Here is a 23,108-nt window from a genome sequence, read left to right on the forward strand (position 1 = left end):
ATCTGGTGCAACTTTCTTTTCAATTTTTCTCACTCTTGAAAAAGCAATCATAACATGAGGGTGAAACATTGAGAATATCACTGAAGTTTTAGTCTTTCTTCTTTCCATTTTTCTCTCGAATTTATTTTAACCTCATAATTGATCAATCAGGTTTGTGTAAAATGTCTGTTTTGATCGCAAATCGTATTAATATTTTCTTATTTCAGCTAGGTAAGTTTTTTTTTTTTTTTTTTTTTTTTTTTGTAGTCTCATTATAATTTTTTATATCTTGATTATTAAACAAAAATGTAACCATTGGTAAGTTTTGTAAGTAATATCGTGTCGTTAAAAAAAAAAAAAAAAGAAGAAACCCTCCCGACTTGTCCCAAAAGATTACGACCAGTAAAATCTAAGAGGTTTCGAAAGGTTCCTCTCTGTTTTGTTGCCTTTTTCTTTTACTTGCTTATGTTTTCTTTCTCTACAATATTATTTACTATTTGATTCATATTAAAGACAATTTAAAGCCTGACATTAAACTGACCATTTTTTTTTTCTTAAGATAGGATTCTCTTTATGTACATAGAAGCACAATATCTCATGGGACAGACAAGCTTTTTCTATCCAGCATTTTAGCACTTGGTGAGCTTAGAGATTAATATTGAAAACGGTGTTATTGAAGAAGTAATATACTATTTATCTAAATATGTTTCATAGCAAGACATTGTTTCCATTTACAGAGACCATCATTTTCCCCAATTCTCCGTACTTTCCATTTTTTCTCCTTCCCATTTTTTCTCCTTCCCATTTTTTCTCCTTCCCATTTTTTTCTCCTTCCCATTTTTTTCTCCTTCCCCTTTTTTCTCCTTCCCTTTTTCTCCTCCCCTTTTTCTCCTTCCCCTTTTTCTCCTTCCCCTTTTTTCCTCCCCCTTTTTTTTCCTCCCCTTTTTTTCTCTTACCTTTTTTTCTCTTACCCTTTTTTCTCTTACCCTTTTTTCTCTTACCCTTTTTTCTCTTACCCTTTTTTCTTTTACCCTTTTTTCTCTTACCCTTTTTTCTCTGCCATTTTTTTCTCTTACCCTTTTTTCTCTTACCCTTTTTTCTCTTACCCTTTTTTCTCCTTCCCCCTTTTTTCTCTTACCCTTTTTTTCTGCCCCCCTTTTTTTCTCTGCCACTTTTTCTCTGCCACTTTTTCTCTGCCACTTTTTTCTCCTCCCCTTTTTTCTCTTACCCTTTTTTCTCTTACCCTTTTTTCTCTTACCCTTTTTTCTCTTACCCTTTTTCTCTTACCCTTTTTTCTCTTACCCTTTTTTCTCTTACCCCTTTTTCTCCTCCCCTTTTTTCTGCCCCCCCTTTTTTTCTCTGCCACATTTTCTCTGCCATTTTTTTCTCTTCCCCTGTTTATTTATGCATGTATTCTAGAAGATTGGCAAAACCTCATTACCATCAGATTCAAATCCTGCACAAAAGCGACCAGTCTCTAGTCACTTATGTTGGACTCTCTTCGAGCACTTTGTTGAGGTTCTCTCCAACAAACCTTACACATTTCAATGACTTGTGTGAAACATTCGTTGATCCTCATTCAATCCCAGGCAACGTCGGATCTCCCTGCTAATATATATACGTAAACGTGTGTGAAATGGTCTCTACCAAATTACTTTGTCAATTTTTGTTTTACTAACTTGAAATTTGATATATAAGATATTCAGACCTGTGAAAAAATTTTGATTTCGTTTTTAGCCAGAAAAAATATCTGCTAAGGGATAAATTGGAACTTGGCAGGTGTAAGCCCACTTGATGTATATCTTTTATGCATGCACAAACATTTATACATTTAACTACATTAATTTTCAAGTTTTGATATGCATGTTTCCTTAGGTCATTTGGTAATGAATACTGCTGGTGACACCCAAGTCATATATTCTTTTCTAACTAGCGGGACCTGTGGAAATTCCACAGGGGGCTCATTCATATGTAATATATTGATGTTGGCATTCTGTAGATGTTCAGTGTAAATGGAGACGTTCTGATATTATTGTAACTTTTTTGTTAAAACTGAAAACTATTTAAGCTAGCACGAACGCCCGGCAAAGCCCGGTCGTAAAATACGCTTAAATATGATATTTTAATTCTTGCAGATTTTGTATATATTATTATAGAGTTAATGTTCTCTCAATGTTTATATATTATAAAGTTGCGATTTCAAAAAAAAAAAAAAAATAAATATATCCATATGACTTGGGTGCATTAACTTGAATCGAAACCGAAATAAAACTTATGAAAAAAAAAAAAGTATATATATATATATATATATATATATAACTTGAGTTCCTTCAGCCATAATCGAAACCAAAACTTATGAAGAATTCTTGATAAAATTATTTATAAAAAAAAAATAGAAGACTTAAGTGCCATCAGTTATAACCAAAACCTATGAAGAATTCTTGGTAAAATTATTTAGAACAAGAAATAGAAGTACATAACAATTAAACAATCAGGATGTCAGCTTGGCACAAAAAATAACACATATGCTATCGTATTAATATATAAATAAAATCTGTATAGATTAAAATATATTTAAGTATATTTTACGACTGGGCAATGCCGGGCAGCCTGCTAGCATGCATATAAAGTTGTCTGTATGTAAGATGGTGATGATAATAAATTAACTAAATATTTACTCTGATTGTATACATTAGCTAATATACACAAACCTTAATATTGTTTGTATTGTCCATACAGATAAACATCTGAGATGTTTAAGTTTTTTTTTTTTCTGTTTTGTTACCTTTTTTCTCTTGCATGTTTTTCTTTTCCTGCGATCGTATCGTAGCTTCTTTAGGAGTTGATTTATTTGGAAAACAATTTCAAGATTTACATTAAGCCTACCATTTTGGTCGTATGTGTATGTGTGTATGTTTTCATTTACATACTAGCCACACTTAAGATTCAGTCGTAAGATATTGAAGTTCTTATATCTAGATTTGCTGGGTTTATTATTATTATTATTATTATTATTATTTGTACTCAGAGTTCTCACACAGGTCATCATCAAAGATTGCTTACTAACAACAACCGATGGTGTTCCCTGGAGTCTGGGTGACATCAAGTTTCCCCATTAATAAAAATTGCCTGTCTACAAAGTTATCCTTCATTAACCGAGGGCAGAAAAGATGAAGTGTTTCCTAACCAAAAGCCTAAGGAAAAGTACTGTTATTGTCATTTTCTCCCAATATTGTTTACTTTAGACTAGCCTGGGTGCCTGGCGTTGCCCGGGTGTTTGGAGGTGTGTTGAGCAAAAAAAAAAAAAAAAGTGGTAGCAGGCATGCAGGCTCGAACCTGTACTATGAAGGAGAAAAAGAAAGTGAGAAAAAAAAACGTGACGTCTTTGCAGTTGCATCCATCGTCAAACCAGAAGTGGTGAAGGTTTAAATTAAGGCTAGTCAATCGAAAAGAGGGGATGACTTTCGAAAATATCGGCGAAAAAAGCGACCCCATCCCTCTTTGTAGAACAGTGCCTGGTTAAGGGTGAAGGAATTAATGTTTTTGATCAATTTTTCGATATTTTTCGTCCGAAGGATCGAGCTTCAAACAATACCGATCTCGTGAAAATCCGTCGCCTCGATCGAAAGTTTTAGGCAGACATGCATACATATATATACATATATACATACATACATCAATCTTGAAATGCTGTGTCAGGTCAGCCAGTGCTTAGGATGTGGTGAGCGTGTTAGAAAGAACTGATCCAACCGACCCAGGATGAATGCCATAACCATGACTGTAGAAGCACAATATCTGTCACACTGAACTAAAAAAAAAAAAAAATGCTAACTTTTTTGTTTTTCATTTACCACCAAAAATAGCAACTTTATTTGAAGTAGCCTGGAAAAAAAAACAAACAAAAAAAACGATAATATCGTGGTCACAAAAAAAAATCAATGGAGAATTAGCTTTATAATAATAAATACAAAATTTGCAAAAATCAAAATATATTAAACCGTATTTTACAACCTGAAAACACATATACTAAAGAGCCTAAGCTATTTATACATATGCATGTATACATTAACATCCAGATTAAAAAAAAAGATGTTTTAGTTTCTCGAAAACGCCAATTCTGAATCTACCGATAAAATAGATGAATATTTCTTGAGAATAAACTTAATGCCCATGAACATATACCTATTATATTCCTGTCTGTCTGTTTGTTCAAAAGGACTCTACACCATACATATTTATAATATATGCTGTGACGTAATTCATGACGCCATGTAAGATGTCATAGCAACGTTTAAAGAGGAAGAGGTTCCCGGGCAACACCAGGTACATACAGCAAATATATATATATATATATATATATATATATATATATATATATATATATATAAAGGTTGTTTCAAAAGTAGCGCCTATTTTTTATTTTATTTCTTGGTGCAAGTAGTGTAAATTTGACTTGGAATTTGTAAGTTTTTTTTATTTTATTTTATTTTTTTTTACAAGGTAGTCACCACTTATCAAGGCCCAGAAGCCACTTTGAGATAAGGGTTATTGTGTGACCAGTAATCAATGGGATAGTATCGTAGTAATCGTTAGTATTGGAGATTTGATGGGAAGTTAGGAAGCCAATACAACACGTTTTTTTTTGTTTTCTTTTTTTTTTTTTTTTTTTTTTAATAAATACATGTTTATTTTTAACAAAAACTTGCATTGTGTTGGCTTATAAATTCCAATTTAAATTTACACAACGCTAATATAAAGGGGGGAAAATCTAATTCATCTCATGCAAGCCGTACACGATCCTCTTGATTAAAAAAATGGGGGGGGGGGGGCACTGTTTAACCCTTACAGACTTCACCGTGACACACACACATCCTGTTATTCCACCCCAAACATGACACAGAGAATCACTTTGATGTAAAGGGTTACTATTTGGGACCAAATTTACAGTGATACAATGTAGGGAGTTGTGCAGTGAGATGTGTGTTCACATTACACGTGAACTTCTGGATGTCAGTCCAGTCAGTAAAGCAGAGACCTGGGGGGGGGGATTCCAAAATCTAGCAGTTTGATTTGAAGGAAGAAACTATTTAAGTAGAAGGCTTTCTGGCATCTAGGGGTCTCTACAGTGTAGGGGTGGGATTTTGTTGCTTGTCAGATTAATCTGGGTTATTTACATCGAGGGGAGAGGTATAAATGCCTTGAGTTCATCAGCTCACATTCCATTAAAATACTTGTAAAAAGATGGTAATGATAATAAATTAACTAATATCTACTTTTATATGAGATATACCAGCGGAACCTGTAGAAATTCCACAGCAGATTCTTTCGTATGTACTATATTGATGTTGGCATTTTGTTGGATGTTCAGTGTAAATGGAGACGCTCTTATATTATTGTAGCTCTTTTGTTAAAACTGCAAAAGTATTTATCTAAGCTAGCAGAGACGACTGACATGGCATAGTCATAAAATACACTTAAATATATTTTTATTTATGCAGATTTTGTATATATCATTATAACTAATTTTCTACCGATTCTTATATATATATATATATATTATAAAGTTGTGATTTCAAAAATAAAAGATATATCCCTATTACTTCGGTGCATCAGCTTGAATCAGAACCAAAACTAATGAAGAAAAAAAATATATATATAATTTTTGGTATATTTTTAATTCAAGCATGTCTGATTGAACATGGAGTTATTCTTTTTTCCGATCTTTCTGGATATCTTTTCCATTTGCTGAGCAGCCTTTTTGATTTCGGCAGGCATATAATATATAAAATGGCGCCCAAAAGTTGTTGTTCTGCAATATTATCCTCAAGTGCTTTCTATCAATGCATCCGATTATCATCAGGGCGATTGTTGTTGTTTTCTTTTTCTTTGAGGCTAGGTATATATATATATATATATATATATATATATATATACCTACGGACGATATCAAAACATCGTTAAACTCACTACTCGTTCAAGCAGCCGCCAATAGCGTAATGGTTAGAAGCCTTGACTGCCGTATAAACGGTCGGGTTTCAATCCTGGCTTGAGGTAGTTGCCTGTCTAGCCGCACTGATGAGCTGTGAAACAGCGAAACAGTACTGTATGTGGATGACTATAGTGCTCCTCACCTTGAGTTGAGCATATTGAGAAGTGAAAAACGAATTACCATTAGCATATAAGCGACGCTCTTTGTGTAAACAAATCGAGCGGAGGTATTTCGGACGATATCAAAACATCGTTAAACTCACTACTCGTTCAAGCAGCCGCCAATAGCGTAATGGTTAGAAGCCTTGACTGCCGTATAAACGGTCGGGTTTCAATCCTGGCTTGAGGTAGTTGCCTGTTTAGCCGCACTGATGAGCTGTGAAACAGCGAAACAGTACTGTATGTGGATGACTATATATATATATATATATATATATATTGTAATGATCCAGGTAGAAAGGGGAAAAGAAGCAAAAGAAAATAATAATAAATAAATAAATAAATATTAGTGTGAATAGCGAACCCCCTCTTCCTCCTTCTCCAAATCAAACGTAGACCCCCCCCACCAACTCCCCCTCCGTTGCATACGACATGGGTAGCAGCGAGAGCCCTACCAATTCTCCCTTCCTCACACATGACATCGCTAGCAGCGAGAGCCCCACCAACTCCCCCTCTCTTACACACAACAGCGCTAGCAGCGAGAACCCCACCACCACCTTTAATAACTTGCCTTCCCCCCTTCCTCATCCCTCTCACTGTGTAAAAAACGATGCGCGAGGAAGTAGTAGCAGTGATAAGAAAATAAGCGGGAAAAACAAAAACCCTAGTTTTTCTTTTAGTTGAGACCACAAGGGAAGCAGATGGAAAAATTCCTTGCGCCGTCATACCAAAAAGCAATGGAGGAAACCAGCAACCAGATATGATGGATGAATCATCTCTGTATCATTCCGAGGATAAAATGAAGGACTTTATTTTGCCGTCTAACTCATATCCTCATAAAGGTGACTAAAAGAAACCTAATATTCAACCGCCAGAAAAAAATTGGCGTGGAAATAATACCCACATGGAACCATGTAAAATGAAACACAGTGCATGCAATTTTGGGGTCGACGAGACAATATTGACGAATTCGAAAGAGACTACAGAAGGCAATATATACGCGTTCAGACTTTTAAAAATAATATTAAAAAAAGCAAGAAAAAAGAAGCAACGCTGGCCATGCGATATATTTATCTGCAGTTAAGTACCCTGTTTCTAATACCCCATCTCACAAACTCAACCCCACCTCCATCCATGTTTATTTTTTTCTGCCGACTGTTATTCCAGAACGACGTCAAATTTTTTTGCTTTATTATTTTCTTTTTGTTTTATTTTATTATTTTTATTTATTTATTTATTGGCTGCTTGTTTTCTCGTTTGCTTGACCTCACTCCGACCCATTGAGGTGTTGCATTAAATTTCAATTATATGTTTAATAAAGCCCTTATGATATTTTATCTATGTGTTGGCATTCTTGCTTTGCATTCAAATCGTTCAAGGTTAAATGAGAATCATTCACGAACCTTGAACAACGTGTCATTCTAGGGTGCAAATCTGCACCCGACACACTTTAGTTCTTTTTTTTTTTTTTTAATTTTTATTCTGTGTTATGAGCAACGCAGGGTGAAGCGCTATTCTGGAGTCGAAGATTCTAACCAGGGATGATTACCCCAACTTAGCTTCTCCCAGCCTGTAACAATATACATATATATATATATATATATATATATATATATATATGCCTTTTGGATTATTTTGGACCATCTTCCAATTACACGATTCCCTCGGATTTTACTTGTGGGAATGGAAATTTAACCAACTTTCTTGGATTCTGCATTTTTGGATTTTACTGTCATTGGATACTTTACCCTTCACCAGACTATCCATTCACGTGAAATCACTTTTTTCTTCACCCTATTCTCTCTGCTTCACTTTTTGTTATCAAGTAAGCAAGCAACTTACTCATAGTTCCATCAAATACTTTTGCAAGCGAAATCCGATCCCACATTTTGCTGAATCCTACCCTCTGATGAGAAGGAAAGTATTTCTTCAAAACTCCGCGGATTAAGGACTTTCCACTTATTTAGTGTTTCCTTTTCAAATTAGATATGTTTTTAACTCTTTTTCAAAGTGTTTTTTAACGTGTTTTATTAACTACTTGCTCTTATATATAATTGGCTATAAAGCTGGGTGCAGGAGGGTTGGGGGCAAATATTTTCATTTTGTTTTTATTTTTTATTTATTTTTTTAAATTTCGACTTTCCTATTGTATAGTTTATTTATTTAGTTTCCTGTTAGTTATTGAATACTGTTAGTATATTTGTCCCGGTGTTAAATGAGATCTGGTTTAAAAATTAAAAAAAAAAAAAAAGAAATCAAAAAGGCTGCTCAGCAAAGATATCCAGAAAGATCGGAAAAAAGAATAACTCTGTTGTGTTCAATCAGACGTGCTTGAAACGAGAACATATTTCTACCGATATTACATAACCAAAAAATGAGATGGAATAATTCTAAACTCTTCATTAGCAAAGGATTACAGCTTATTACTCTGGATGATTTATCAAATACAATTGGATTTTTTTTACCTTCAATGTACCAATCTGGAACCTAAGAACACCATCCTATTCTATTCGAGGATTAATATTCTGTTTGGATACCAAAATCTCATATCTCATATCCTTTTTTTTTTTTTTTTTTCAACCTTTATTTTCTTTCTCCACGTCCCTTAAAGAGATTTAATTAATATATATATATATATATATATATATATATATATATATATATATATATATATATATATTAGCTAAATATTACTTTTGCAGTGCAGACAGATGAATCTTGTTGCTGAATATGAAGCGTTTCATAACACAGTGTTATTATTAGTTTTTGTTGTTGATTTGAAGAGTGCATTTCTGCCTTTGTTTGTCCGGCACCTGATGTGATTCCTATTATGTCATTAATGGAAGCAATTTTTCACAAATAATGATGGAATTGTTTTTGTTTTTGTTCAACCAAACAATGTGTAACATTGTGTAATTATTACTAAGCAAAGTCAAATAAGAAATTCGTCCTTTGGTTAATCTTTTTAAATTAAGATTTTTTATATATATATATATATATATATATCTCGCTTTTATTATTACTTGTAGTTTATATATAATTTATTGTCTGTCACCATCCGAATAATTTTTTCGGATTTCTATCCTTAAAAAGATAATTAAAAATGGGGAAAAGAATGAGCTTTTTCTACCATATGCATTCTATTTATTTATTTATTTTTTTTGACAACTATTTTCTTTTATACTTTCTCTATATTCTTTTTCAAGCACCCCTTTCCTCTATCTTTGTTTGTTGGGTTTCCCTTTCCTCTACCTCCCTTTATCAGGTTTTCCTTCTTGCTGAAAATTTTATATGAATAAAAATATAAAAAATGGGCTTCTTTCTCAGCAATGCATAAAATAGCAATTTTGGTTCAGAAATCGTTAAAAATTTTGCATAAAGAAATCTCCAAAAGGATTTTTATTAGTATTGGGATGACCAGTCAGAATCAATACTCGTGTTGGAATTGGGAATTTATAGTGGAATTGTATTGGAATTGGAGAAACAACTTGAAATCGTTCCATCACTTTGATAGGGTATGGCATAAAGGTCTACTTCACAAATTTCCATCCACGGTATAGCTGGAAATGTCTTCTTAGTTATTAAATCATTTCTCTTTGATAGATTCAAAGAGTAGTGGTTGATGGGCAGAAATCAGAAGCTCAGAATTAATGCTGGAGTCCTGTGCCCAACTCTCTTCTTGATCTACATCAATGATCTTCCAAAATCACATCCTAACATCATTCGTAGACATTTATGCTGATGACACTACCATCTATGGCAGCACATCAAAGGCTGTAAACGATCAAGTTCTCTCTAATTCTCTCTCTTTTGATCTTGAGTATGTGGTATAATGGGGAAAGAGGTGGCTGGTTACTTTTAATGCATTTAAAACCAAGCTTCTATCTTTACATCATCAGCGCTCTGATCCCCATCTGGCATCAATTGAAATGAATGGTTCTCATCTTGGGGAGTCTCCGTGTCCTGACAAGCTGCTTTACTCCTGATCTTAAATGGAACACATACATCAAATCCATTACCAAAGTCGCTGGAAAAATGGTGGGATCCTTCTATTGATCCAGTAGATATCTCGCTGCTGATGCAAATCTTTACCTATATGAGAGCCAGGCTTTGTCAGATGCTGACGAGATTGACTCCTGTCCATTGATGATGATTGGGATAGAGCTTGTGTCTGTTCAGGATCCTGTTCACTATTTGCCAAAACTGGTGGGAACCAAGCTGCTGCTCAGCTACTTTAGACTTGAAAGACTGAGCATACAACTCTTTCGTGTTCTTCTTTACTCTTTTACAGTGGTTGCTGACAGTGGTTGCTGACAGTCATGAAAGCGGCTTTAGCCTCAGTATATCTATTACTGGAATGGAAAAAGTGATTTCTGTGCGCAATGGCAGCAGCACATTTTGGAGAGAACCACGGTTGGCTGTTAGGTTTTTGCTGGAATTTTTTGGAGGGTATAAAACGGTCTATACCAACCATTCCGTCAAATTTGATACTCTAGAGGACACATCCTTTTTAAACATGAAACATAGAGGTAGATCTGATATAAATGTACGGAAGCTATCCCAATCCCAGTCAACCATAATATCGATATACTGTATGATGGAGAGGTACGTCTGAGGACTTATTATATTTCGTTTTTGTCTTAACTGATACAACAAAGTGGTAGGAAGATCCCAGTGAAGACAGAACAGAAGATGAACATAGCTCAGGGCAAGTTGTGAGAGAAAGGTCTAGGGTCTAGGAGACTTGTTGGGCACACAGGTGAGTTCGTACACAGTCTGGGTGAGGTCATAAGCAATTGAGAAATCATGACAGAACCTATTCTCATCATCTACCTTGTTTGAGTGGATTAACCATTGCACATTGTGAACATTGAAGTCTTCACAAACTGATCTATTCCCTGCTTCCTTTGTCCCAGCTCATTTGACTCATTGGTCGAATGGTCTTCATCAATTCTCTGTTGTGATGTCTCATTGTAATATGTCTTCCTATCTCGGTAGCTCCTTTCAAAAAACTGCAGGCTTGTGGAACTCTTTTCCTGCTTACTCTTTTCTCCCTACCTTTTAACCTTGATCTTTTCAAGATTAATGTTAACAAATATCTCTTGTCTCTTTTCATTGCTATAATCATCTTTCGTTCTTATTAGCTCCTTACATCAAGTGATTTCATGCCTTGTATGGAGTGATTTCAATATAATAATTTAAAACAAGAACAATAATTGAATTATTTTAGCGTCATCAATACTGAGGATTAAACCTTTAATTTCCAGAAGACTATTATCTAGAATTGATTATGATTTAGTATTTGTTGTGGGGTACAAATCAGAACTAAGTGGACTCAACCAGTCCTATGAATACCACTGGTTTCAGAGACTAAAGAGAGACATTCAAACCATGTTTAACCACATGCTACGAAACGTTCCTCTCATGCCACTTTAGTGGCTCCTGTATTCTTTATGATAAATACATATATTTTATACACTTTACACTACTTGTGGTTTCTTACATTTGTAACCCTAGCACGGGTCTACAGCAGTATTTTTATCCATTGTGCCACAAGTCTTTGTGGATATAAATGTATACATTAATTTATGTTGTACAATGTACCAACGTTGACCCTAGTACTCTCTTATTCTCTTTTCCATTCTTATGAATCCTATGTGTTGTGTGCCTTCAATTGTGTGCTTTTCTTCTTTTTGTCCTGGTACTCCTACAAAAAAGTAACAATAAGGGAATGATTAATACAAGTCCTAGACTCATGTTTTCTCGCGTTAAGGACATTTAGATAATGAGGACAATAATATTATGAGGACAACAATAATATTATAAGAACAATAAGATTATGAGGACAATTAGATAATAAGGACAATAGAACAACTAATGAGTGGAAAGTGGACCTTGCATTTACTCTTGGCAACCTTGTAACTCTACTTTCCTTATTTAGTACTCATATTCCATGAGCAATATTTCTTAGTCTTTTCTGATTGCATATACTATGCACTAGTGTTGAATTCTGTAATCTGTAAAGAATTTCGAGTGGAACTCTTTATATGCTCCATAGGAGGTAGCTTGTTCTTCTTCTGTCAGTCATGATCAGGTAGAAGTCTTCAGTAATTTGTAATTGATTTTTTAGTATCGCCCATACTGATGATTGAACCTTCAACTTTCAATAGACTGTCACTTAAAATTGATTATATATAGCACTTCTATCCGTTACGCCAAAAATCCTTCAAGAGTTTACATTGATTGAAAGGATGTGAGAGTAGCACTAAAGATGAGAACTGTAGTCCAAATTATCCAAACGATAGATCAAATGTCTTCAAATTTAGTAGTTCAACTATAAAAAGACACATTTCAAATCTCAAATTTGCCTGTAAAGGCTAAGCAAAGCGGTTGAGGGATGAAATGCAACACTTTTGGCAGTGGTAACTTAATAATTTTGAAAATAGCATTTAATATCTTGCTTAAAGGCCCGTCCATGCATGAGTATGACGTCATTGAATGCTGATGTAATTAAAAAAATAAATAAATAATAAAAAAAAAAGAAGCAAAATCTTATCTAAAATGGTGGCTTGTAACATCATTACACTAATAATCAGTTTGTAATCCTAGATGGGAAGTTTTACGACGCCAACCGACTTTTAGTTGTCGTCTCAGTTTGGAAGTCAATTTCTACAAACCATCCAACCCATATCAGCATGTTATAGAATTTTTGAGATGAGGATTGATTTATTCATATGATTTGGATTCTTTGGACTGCTGTTCTCATCTTCAGTGTTGTTCTAACTTTTTGGTCTATGTGACTTCTTCAGTTGTATCTTGTTGAACACAGGAATCTGCACAAAATTTTGAGCAGAGCGCTTTATTTTAATCCGCAAGACTAGCATGCTTTTATTCCATCAACTGTGACTGGGTAGAAGTCCCAAGTAATTCTTAGTGTTGCCCATACTGGGAATTGAACCTTCAACTTCCAGAAGACTGTCACTTAAAACTGATTAGCACTTAGACCTATTGCATCAAAAATCCTCTCAGAATATTCATTGGCCTGTGAGAATAACACTAAAGATGACAACTGTAGTCTGAATTCTCCAAATGATATATCAAATCTCTTCAAATTTCCAAGTTTGACTATAAAAACGCACATTACAGATCTTATCTAAAAATGGTGGCTTGCACTGATAATGTAACGTTACGGCACTAATAAGCAGTCTGGACCTGGTGCTACCAGATCAAGCTGTCTGGAGATAGTGGCATTCTAACTTAAAATACGTTATGTTATTGTATTACTTGTTTGCACAAATAACACTGAAGATGAGGACAATAGACCGATCAAAACTCGTAATACAAGCAATCCTCTCAAAAATTCATAACTGTAATTAATGTTATTGTTTGGTTTTTTTTCCTTTTGCAAAACTCAATCATGTTCCACAAAGTTCAAAACATAAGCAACAATTTTCCTCTACAAAACAAGCTAAACAAACACCATAAATACACATTTGAAAATATAAACAACTTGAATCATAAAACTTCCATTTTTTTTTTTTTTTTCCCCCAAAATTACTGAATTTGACATAAAATAACCCAAAAAAAGAGTTGATATGGCGTAAAACAAAACAACCAAACCAAACACCATCAATAAATATTTGAAGGTATAAACAATTTGAAGCATGAAGATTTTTTCCAAAATGATCAAATTCGTCCTTTAAATAACCTGGAAATGGTCTGGAAGTCAATGGAAAACATTTCAAACCGAATATAACGATATTGATAAACCTATAGGAATGGAGGCAGTCATTTGTGCATCATCCTACACGGTTAGAGCAACAAAATATTTATCATAATCTCCAGAAAGCATTATACCAAAAACGATGACTTAGTAGGCTAAATAACGATTTTTCATTTAGCTTAAAGCAATACTCTTATAGAAAACTACTTAAGTTCTCATAGGTTACTTACCAATGATATGGATTGTAAGCAAAAAGGAAAATACATAGAAATTTGTAATTTCTATCACTAGCTGGCTTGTTATGCCTATGATGATCATAGTTGTGGTTATGAATCTAATCACACCGAGGAGTTGTAAATACTGAAATGGCTGCCTGTGGACACACACACACATATATATATATATGTATGTATACTTTTATTTATATTCAAATAAACATTTTTTTTTTAGTGTCGCTAAAGTTACCACAATCAGTTATAATTAATTAACGACCTCATTAGGCAATGCAAGACTCTTTTAATAAAGCTTTTGGAGGATTTGACCTTTTAAAAGAAGGGTCTTGCATCGCCTGAAAAGGTTGTTTATAACTAATTGACTGAAACATTGTCATGATCGTGTAGTGACATTAAATTTTTTTTATTTGAATATAAATAACAGTATACTTTGCTCTATTTATTATTAAGTACTATTTAAACTTCGTTAAATTCATTGGTTTTCATATTTAAATATTCTCTACCTGGAATAATATATATATGTATATATATATATATATAGAGAGAGAGAGAGAGAGAGAGAGAACGAACTATAATATTTTTTAAATAAATATTTACAATTATTTTTATATCTACAGACAACAGTATTCCATGCTTACACAATCATCAGTGTAGGAAGTGATAATTACCTCTGGTCAGGACATTTGAACCCAGTCACAAAGTGACCCTTGACTCAGTAGGCTAGCATTTTTCATCCTAGAAAGGAGCAGTTAACACAGGAAATGAGGATGAGTGTCTATGAATGCCGTGTCAGCGAGCATGCATAGTAAATAGTTAAAGAGCATTCTATGACTGGAAGTTGGAATGTTATGTTTTACACTAAAGTTAACCACTATTTTCTTTTATTTCCCAAACAGGGCTCAGCTTTAGTTTCTTTAAAGGGTTTTATACCTATAATATTTTCAAATAAATAATAAGTTATTTGTATACCTACCAACATTATTATATATATATATATAATGATTGCAGAAATTCCCCTCTGGACCAAAATACTGTAGGTTTGCAGCAACATATGCCGCATACACATTTATTATGTTTACATTATTAGCCACTATCTTATGTAACTTTAGAATGACATTTTACATACATTTAGTTGTTATAATAAAATCCTACATTACATCCTAGGAGCAACATCATCACAATCTCACCATCTTTAGACGAAGTAGTTCCTATTTTTTTCCTCTAATTCTCAAGTCTTCCCACCGCACACAGTCAAGACCGGGAAAATATATACACATTATAAATATATTGCCCTGACACCCTTCTTAACTGCATCATACACTCATAGACATACAATTACCTTTCCACTTCCCTATTTGAAAAATAATTATTTCTCACTCCTCACATTCTGGCAATTCTAATTAATTGAGAACATATGAATCTATTATTCCAGATTACACACCTTCTGACAAATAACAAACACGTCAGACTTTTACAGATATGGCTGCTTCCTCTACACCAAGCAATTGTTTTATCACTATTAAACTAAATAAAAAAATTATTAAACACTCATAATCATAAATTTACGTACTTGCACTCTCACATTTATGCACAAGTAAAAAAACTACAAAAGAAAAAAAAATCCCTGAAAGAAAATACACAACATTTACAAATAGCATTTTTTTTTTTACGATTACGCTTATGCTGAAAAAACCGACAACGATGCTTTTTGGGGGGTAGGGTTGTTTTTTAATGAACCGTTTCCTTTTACATTTTTGAACGATACCTATGTACACATTAACCTTGTGCAAACCCCCCCTCCCCTAAAAAAATAAAAACAAACAAAACAACTCTGAATTCTAACATTTTAAATTACGCTTACCATTGTTTACTTTTCGATTTCTACATCAGCCGTTTATCATATGCATGTGTTTTATTATAGACGAATTATAGACACACTTTTCTTTAACATGACTTTTTTTTCTTTGGTTGCATAGTATTTGCACCTCGGGATCATGGCAGCGATTATCAAGGTTAAATATGGAGTAAATATTTGGACCCCCTCCCCTTAACCACTCACAGGATGAGATGCCTATTTGGAGAGTCATTCTTAATATGGGGGGGGGTTGCAGGTGACCAGAGGAGGTTAGGGGTGTCTGTTTCAAAAGCCGTTCTTAACATGAAGAGCTTAGGGGTTGGGTGGCAACAACAACTGTACTGTATTGTTTTTACGATGGGGGGGGGGCTTGTTTATTATTGACCTTTTTTCGATAAAGCTTTACCTTAGATCTACCTCCACACGTTACTTTAAAATGACGTCTTTGATATGGTTTTCCACTATGCTGATTAAGAAAATATAATTTTTATTTGGTAGATATAAGTAGTTTTCACGATATAAAGCCCTGTATTATGCACGTTAAATCACTGGCCACCAGATTAGTACGCATGGGTGATGAACAAATCTAATTATGTTTGACAGACACTGCCAGTCACCCCCGCCCCGACTACCAAATTAGGGTGTCTATTTTGAAAGCCGTTCTTAACATGAGGAGGTTGGGGGTATCTATTCCAAAAGCCATTCTTATTATGAGCTTGGATGTTGGGAAACAACAGCATCCATACTTTAATTTTTCTACAAGAGGAAAGGGGCATGTTTCCACTGGGCAATGCTGGTTAACGGATCCTGCTAGTGTGTGTGTGTGTGTGTATATATATATATATATATATATATGCTCTGCAGTTAACTTTTTAAAATATTGTAAATTTTAAGTAGCCACACGCTACAAATATGGTATCTCTTTACTCATACATACATTTTAAAAATAAAAAGAATAAAGCTGCACAGTTAAAACCTAACAGACCAATACTATACCTTATGACGATTGAGTCAATCGAGAGTACTTGCAAAAAATAGAGAAACACAAAAATAGAACGAAAAACACCTACATCTATCCAAAAGATACAAAAAAAACAAACTAACCAAACAAAAGCGTTCTGTGCAATTCAATAATGTTTGTTTAAATGAAAATATGGTGCGTGCCTAAATACACTATATATATATATATATATATATATATATATATATATATATATATATATATGTAATAACAATGTACGGCACTTGTCTAGTTCAATATAATCCCCTCAATTATCTCCCTTTCATTCTGTCTGTTTCACTTGTTACTTCTCCTTTTGTGACAGCAGTGAATTAGTAGCAACACTAGTCGCTGAAGCGATGTGGTTGCTATGGAAACCAGTCATTAAAAAAACGTTGCTCACCTCCTTACATCTTTTTACGATTTTGAACACCAATAAATTCATCGTAACTTTTGTTTTCCTGAACGAAAATTGAAAATTTCTTTTTCACAATATAGCTGAGGTGATCTATAAACTGTAATAATTGTTTGAAATTTGGTCGAAAAATGAGTGAGCAGTGAAGCTTTAAAGCAGTTCTAAATGGCTAAAACTGCCACTTAACTATATATATATATATATATATATATAAAGTGAATGTGTCTGTGTACATTTCCCTACGCAATAACTCTCTCAATTTTTAGTCTACAGACTCGAAATTTGACATACAGGGTACTGAGATTTGGGAAAACCTATGGGATCGGTTTTAGGCCAGAAATTTGGCTGTTAAAGGGTCAAAGTTAAAAGATTTGACCTTTGAGAACTCTACCAAACTCCTCCGACAATTTTGGGTCTAAACACTAGAAATTTTAGATATAGGTTCCTTGGACACGGACATTAATAGATATAGGTTCCTTGGACACGGACATTAATAACTTAATTTAAGCCCAAAACAATAAATGATAAGGGGTCATAATAGGGGGCAAAGTTAAAAAAAATTGACCGTTTTTTGTTTTTTTGTTTTTGTTTTTTGTTTTTTTTTTTTTTGCTCAGCATACACCTCCAAACACCCGGGCAACGCTTGGCACCCATGCTAGTATATATATATATATATATATATATTAGTGTTGGGACGATTAATCAGAATCGGAAAAATTAATATCTACTTTCCGATGCCAATAAATGATTCTTTTAATTTTTAAAAAATTTATTTCTGTTAAAAGCAAAATCTTCCACTTGTGGTAATAATGATAAAATAATAAATATTTATTGATTTTTAAATGATATTAAAACTAAAATCTATAGATCATCCATTACAAGTGTATTATTTTACGCCTGAGAAAATATCTGCGCATTTAACATTTTTACTATAATTGTGAAAAAAAAACAAACTATCCATAGTTAAATATTTAGAGTTTATAAAGAATCACAATCAGAATCGGGAATTTAGTAAGGAATCAATAATTGTATCGGAATCGGGGAAATTATTGGAATTGTCCCATCACTAATATATATATATATATGTATAATATACAAATAAAATTTTTATATGGGAATAATTTTCAAACCTTTACATATAACACAATAGCAGATCAGGATCAAATTATATTGTGATTTAATGTCAATTTCTGAGCAAAGAAAACTTATATACATTTCGAGAATTCAAAGCAAGCTTTGAATGTACATCAAAATGTCCACTTAATAAACTCCCTAGATTTTTGTCTTGAAGAGAAGAGAGTGGTTCATTTTGGGTTAGTTTGCCTTGAACTTTGGAATTCATTCAGTGGGCTTCTTTTTTTTCTTTTTTTTTTTTTTTGTGAATCCCAGTTTTCTGAGAATAAAATTATGACCTGTATCACACCCATGTTCAAATTTATGGTATTTTCTTGAATATTTCTGAAGAATTCTTTATTACATAATTTTGGGCTCGATATTTTATGGTTTTCATTTAAAATTGATTGAAGAAGGGATATTTTCGTCTATATATATGATTTGGTTCCAGTATCCTTTGAATTCTCCCAGAAGCAAAATTTGACTAAATTAGAATTAAATAAAAATCGCATTGAGATAATTCTGATCTGTAAGGATAGTGTGTGTTATTTATTTTGTGTGTCACGCTTACATCTGAGTGACTGTCGTTTGTTATCGACTTCCATTTCTTGTAATAAATAATTTTAACAAGAATTCTTAAGTTTCGGTTTCGATTATAGCTGATGGTATTTAATATCTATGTTCTTTATAAATAATTTTATCAAGAATTCTTCAAAAGTTTTGGTGTCGGTTTTAATTATAACTGAAGAAATCCAAGTTATATATATTTATTTTTATTTATTTATTTTTTTTCATAAGTTTCGGTTTCGATTCAGGCTGATGCACCCGAGTCATATGGATATATGTTTTTATTTTGAAATCGCAACTTTATAATATATAAAAATCGATGGAACATTAACTCTATAATAAAATATACAAAGTCTGCAAGAATTAAAATATATTTAAGCGTACTTTATGACTGGGCTATGCCGGGCGTCTCTGCCAGCTTAGATAAATACTTTTGCAGTTTTAACAAAAGGGCTACAATAATATCAGAGCATCTTCATTTACACCGAAAATCTTTATATTAGTGGCCTGGCAAGGTCACAGGGGAGACAACCGAAGCAGCAAAACTGAAACTGGCCTGCAGGACACTGTTTACAAATGTAGGCAAATTTAGACATATTTTATTGGTTTTAAAAATAATCTTCAAAAACCTTGGAAATTTTCATGTAGTTTCATCTATAGAACCAAAGATATGAATATTTTAATATTCAGATTGGCTACCAGTGTGTGTGTGTGATATATATATATATATATATAAAATCTCCCAAAACATCTGGCCTTGATGGAGAGGAGACTAAAACTTGCTTCTATTGTTTCAAATGATCTGAAATAACAGCAAGGGCAGACTTAATTACAAATGTTATGTCTCCCTTCTTTTGGAAATAGGGTACGATTATGAATATCTCCAGTATCAAATAATCTTTGTACACTGTGAAATTTATTTTATGTATGAAAACCAAAGAGGAGAGATATAACACGAGAAATATTTGGAATCAAGTCTCCCCTTACTGTTATTTCAGATCATTTGAAACCATAGCAGCAAATTTTAGTCTCCCCTCTATAAAAACTAGAGGTTTGGGTGATATATCAGATATTTTTTAATTCATATGTAAAACTAGGAAAACAAATAACTATGATTGAAACATTTTATGGCTGTAAAAAGTGCCAAAAGTAGGCTCTGGATGATCTTAATGTGTGACTCTGAGGGTAAATGTCACATAGTCTGTTATGCAATTCAGGTCATCACATTACCAACGAGCTTCCAGTCCAGTAGTTGCTAAGATTTGTAATTTATAAAATTGCCCCAAAATGGTGGTGTTTTTATTTATTTATATTAGTTTTTTTTTTTTTTTTTTTTTTTTTTTTTTGAAAAAGAAATCCAACAGAGTGCTCGATTAAAAGGAAAATTTCAAAAATAAGAGCGTATTTATATTGTATTTTGTGTATAGAAAGTTGTTAGATAAGACAAGTCATTGGTACCGTCGGTTTCGAGCCCGATAATCATGACCGTTTTAGATATCCATATCAAGATCTCTTCAGCCAATATATATATATATATATATATATATATATATATATATATATACTGGTAGCCAAATTGAATATTGAAATGGCCATATCTTTGTTTCTATGGGATAGAATTGCATGAAAATTTGCAGGCTTTTTAAATATTATAATACTATTCTATGGTTCAAATTTTATGTCAATTAGTAAAAAAAAAAAACCAAACAAAACTATATTTTCAAACCAATAAAATATACCCAAATTTGCCTTCATTTGTATATATAGTGTCCTGCCAGGCAGTTCCAGTTTTGCTGCTTCGGCTGTTTTTTTTTTTTTTTTATGCCGCTTTGCCAGGCCACTAATATATATTTCTCATATGTTATATTTCCCTTCTTTGGTTTTCCTACATAAAATAAATTTCACAGTGTATAAAGATTAATTGATACTGGAGAGATATTCATAATTGTGCCCGATTTCCGAAAGAGGGGAGATATAACATATGAGAAATATTTGTTATCAAGTCTGCCCTTGCTGTTATTTCATATCATTTGAAACAATAGTAGCAAGTTTTAGTCTACCCTCCATCAAGGCTAGAGGTTTTGGGGAAATATATATGTATATGTTTTATGTGTGCGAGTATGACATGAAATTAATGCTAAAATAGAAAAGAATGTATATTATTTAATCAATTGGAATGCTTGTTAAGATGAGTATTATTTATTCATTCATATAGTCCTCAATAAATAAATGAATAGAAAAGAATAGTGCTGAAGTTTCCTACGTCAACATGTATTCTAAAACCTGTAATTTTGAGAGTTCATTAGGGTCATGAAAATATTTATCTGACAATCTGCAGCCAGTTTGTTTACCAGCCCAGGGGTAGGGATGGGTTTCTCTGTGTGTTTTCTTTATTGATTAATAGTCAGTGGAGCCTGAAGTCCGGGAGAGTGACTCATGTTAACTCAGAAAACTACCCTTGGCTAGGGATTTAAGAAACAGACGGGAAAGGGGGAACAGTTTGAAAGGGAGACACAATTGTTACCTAATTCTCGACAACAACGCACTAGACAGCCTGGCTTGCCTCTATTCAGGTATTGTTTTTGTTTATTTTCTTCTGCTTTTCGTCTGGAAAAAAAATCTTTCTTTTTAATGCTATTTTTTGCATTTTTAAAAGGTTTTTTGAAAAAAAAAAATAGTATGTTGATTAAAAAAAAATGATATCTTTAGTGAATAAAAGTATAACATGGATTTAATCACAAATATTTGATTCTTACAGTTTTCGAGTTAAATCTTGTTTGTAAACAATGAAAAATATTTGTTTGTATATCAGTGAATTTATACATTCTAAACACACACACACATATGTATATACACAAACATTACAAAACCATTAGCACACATGTGCACATAAATTTATTGGAAATTATATCTAAATAAAAAACATTTTTAAAATCGCTAGTAACAGAGGCACACATATTGCTAGGAAATATATAGTTATGGCAAGTAAGCTACGTGGAAAGGTTTGTTTTATTCCTGAGGAGAGTAATCAGACTCACTCTCTCTTTCTCTCTCTCTCTATATATATACACACACACACACAGATACACGTGTGTGTGTGTGTGTGTGTATATATATATATATATATACACATATACATGTGCATATGTGTGTGTGTGTGTAAACAAGAAAATATATAAACAACCAAATTGATAATGAAAATAAAAATTGAATAACAATATTTATTAATCCATCAAATATTCAAACAAGGAATCAAAATAAAGAATAATCAGATAATCTCATCACTAGAGGATAAAAATCAGGAAAAAAATGTTATTTATTAGCATAAATTAAAAAAAACAAAAAACATTTTTGTGAATTAAAAAAGTGTCTTCAATAGAATTAAAGAGTTAAAGTAAAAGATCAAACAATCAATGAAGTTTTATTTCTATGGATAAAATACAGGATATATCATTAAACCCTAAAGACAAAACGTCTGAAAAAGTACAAAAGGGAAAACAATTGAATACAAGAAATAATCAAAACATAAGATTTACTACTTTTGTTCCGGTCAATGAACGCCTTAGACATTTTCCAAAGACGTCTGTTGATCCAAATGAAACTGGTAAATTTCTTGTTTTGATGATTTTTTCCTGTGTTTTTTTTTTTTTTTTCCTTTTGCCATTAAAGTGCATTTATATATTTTGTATGATATGTTGTTGCGGTCATTTGTTTTTTTATGTTCACCCATTACAAAACATATCATCACTTGGACGTAAGGGGCTACTATTTCGGACCATGTCTAGGAAAGATTAACAAGATGTTTATGTTACATTTAAACTTCTGCATATCAGTACAGCCAGGGAAGCAGGAGGGGAATTCCAAAGTCTAGCTGTTCAAGGGAAGAAACTATTAGAATAGAAAGCTTTCTGGCATTTAGGGACAACAACAGTGAAAGGGTGCGATCTTATTGCTAAGTGGGTTTGTCGGGGATATGTACGTCGAGGGAGTACAAGTGAAACAAGTTCATCAGAACACATACCATTAAAATATTTGTAAAACAGGCGCAGTGATGCAACATTGCGATGATGAGACAG

General features: G+C 33.0%; 1 protein-coding gene across 21 annotated transcripts in view; it reads left to right on the forward strand.

The window, feature by feature from the left end:
- Nucleotides 1-23,108, forward strand: part of LOC145249540 (uncharacterized) — a 917,547-nt gene that overhangs the window by 167,593 nt on the left and 726,846 nt on the right. For 3 of the 21 annotated variants that reach the window (XM_080111178.1, XM_080111183.1, XM_080111184.1), the window contains exon 1: nucleotides 21,436-21,605. The exons of 17 other annotated variants lie outside the window; for them this stretch is intronic. The gene's annotated coding sequence lies outside the window, so the exon portion shown is untranslated. Of the gene's footprint in view, nucleotides 1-21,424; nucleotides 21,606-23,108 lie in introns of those variants that run through there. One more of the 21 variants, XM_080111180.1, reaches the window with a different exon arrangement.

Source organism: Euprymna scolopes, chromosome 28 (genome assembly GCF_053919585.1).
Source record: "Euprymna scolopes isolate OS-2025 chromosome 28, ASM5391958v1, whole genome shotgun sequence".
In the NCBI taxonomy this organism is placed as follows: domain Eukaryota; kingdom Metazoa; phylum Mollusca; class Cephalopoda; order Sepiida; family Sepiolidae; genus Euprymna; species Euprymna scolopes.